We start from the raw sequence: 2,500 nt of genomic DNA on the forward strand, positions 1-2,500 counted from the left end.
ATATTCTTTTAGGATGTGTTTCATCTACTAATTACTGTGTTGTTAAAGGTAAAATGTACTTGAAAGAACAGTAATATAGGCAAAATTTTATCATAATGGTCCTTAATGTCATTCTATGTATTAACTGAATTCATTGCCCTCTTGTTTTCTCTCACACACACACACACACACACACACACACACACACACACACACACACAAACGTTAATTTAAAAAAAGGAGAGAAAAACAAGACTTGGAATTAATGACTAAAAAAAAAGCCTAAAACACGTCTTGAAATAACTCTTGCCTTGAATACATTAACCTATTTCATTCCAGCACACTTCATTCAAGAATGAAAAACTCCAGCCATTACTTTTCGTCTCACGTTTTCCGCCTATTCGGGATTTTCCCGCGCCAGCAATGCCCCTAAATTCCAGAATAATGTTATGGGAATCGGTTGGAATTCGCCGTCCAGTTTTTAGACTCCTCTGTTGGGCAATTGAGCCCATCCCCTGGCATAGAACACTAAGATATTACCTGTAAACCAACGCATTGAATGAAATCAAAAGCTTTGATAATTGAAGTTACCAACAAAATCCAGATGCTATTGGCTGAGTATATTTGGTATTACCTCCGCCAACGAAGTTGGAAGGAGGTTATGTTTTCTTACCTGTTTGCGTGTGTTTTTATTTGTTTGTTTGTTTGCGAAAAGCTTCCTGGCCAAAATTTTAATCGCAGAGTAATGAAACTGATAAGATTAACTGTTATGTAAAAAGATGGAAATTATTAAATTTTGTAAAGTCAAGGACAAAGGTCAAGGTCCTGGTCAAGCAAAATGTTCAAATCACATACTCAGCCATAAGTTTGGTCATTGTTGTCACATTTGAGTGCATGAAAATCCACGCCAAATAATACATGTTAAGGTTAAAAGTCGAGGTCAGGGTCGAGCAAAAGGTCGAGAAATAAGCTGCCGCAGTGGATGTCTGGGCTGAACCGAGTTCTCCTGTACTATTAATTTAGTTATCGGTATGTAGGTTCGTCCATGATTTAGCAGGATGCCAGAAAACCTCAAATCAATCAATCAATCAATCAGCAGCTTAGGTACGGATGATACAGATATAGTTCTTTATATATTTTTCTAGTTATCCTATCCCAGTGGGAATGAGGATCTATTGTTGATAAAATATGCAACTAGAGGGGCACTCAGTAGAGCGCAGACCTCCACTGCCGTGGGTTTTTTCTCGATCTTTTGCTCTACCTTGACCTTTGACCTTTGACCTCAACATGTATTAATTGGCGTGGATTCTCATACATTCAAATATAAACCAAGTTTGAAGTTTCTGTGTCAACGATATCCAAACTTATGGCTGATTTCGTAAATTGGACGTTTTACTTGACCGGGACCTTGACCTTTAACCTTGACCTTCCAAAATTTAATTATTTCCAGCTTTTTACATAACAGTTAATCCTGTAAGTTTCATTACTCTACGATTACAATTGTGGCCACGAAGCTGTCCACAAACAAACACACACAAACAGGGGGTGAAACATAACCTCCTAACAACTTCGTTGGCGGAGGTAAATGTTATCTTGTAATATTCACTATACACTCTTCCTTCAGGGGAAGATGTCGTCCAGAATAAAACCGTCTTGAGATTTTACTAAGTCTTAAGGATGAGTTTCACTCATTCTTTTTCTTGACTCTCAGATATTACATTCATTCATTACAGCTTGGTTAACCTTGCTTACCCAAGGATCGGACTGCTGATAGCTCAGGCTGTAACCAGCAGGACCTTTTTTTGGTGACGCTCAAACTCGTTAGTTCCTTTAGGTGCTGCTACCGCACTATCCTTGTGAGCTAGGGATGGGGGATTTTGGGGAGCTTATAGGTCTATCAGCTGAGTCATCGGCAGCCATTGCCTGGCCCTCCTTGGTCCTAGCTTGGGTGGAGAGTGGGCTTGAACGCTGATCATATGTATATGTGGTCAGTCTGCAGGGCATTGTCCTGCTTGATAGGACAATGTCACTGTCCCTTGCCTCTGCCATTCATGAGTGGACTTTAAACCTTTAATAGTTTGATTGATTGATTTTGAGTTATTTGGCATCTTGACATCGAAAGGCATCGATGTCGATATCATTTGCTATAAATGAAGAATAAAAGGTAATTGAATTGATCATTTACACTTGCGATAAGAATTATATTACCTAAATAAAGGATCAAGTCGACTCGGAAGCCTCAAAACGATTTTTTACATAAAAAAGACAGCTGCGAATAAACAATAAACTCAATAGCTTAAAGAATTGCAAGAAAAAATAAAGAAAGAAACACACCATTCACTAATTTCAAAAATGTTAAAACGATGGACATTGTCTCCATAAAAATTATCTGTATAAAAAAGAATAGTGCTCTACGAGGCCCAGAAATAGCCTGAAAAATAAAAACAAACCCATCGTATAAAGGATAAAGACCGCAATAAAACAGTAGCCCATACCCTCGATTTCCTGAACCCCAAATCTC

The sequence above is a fragment of the Palaemon carinicauda genome, chromosome 23 (genome assembly GCF_036898095.1).
Source record: "Palaemon carinicauda isolate YSFRI2023 chromosome 23, ASM3689809v2, whole genome shotgun sequence".
Lineage (NCBI taxonomy): Eukaryota > Metazoa > Arthropoda > Malacostraca > Decapoda > Palaemonidae > Palaemon > Palaemon carinicauda.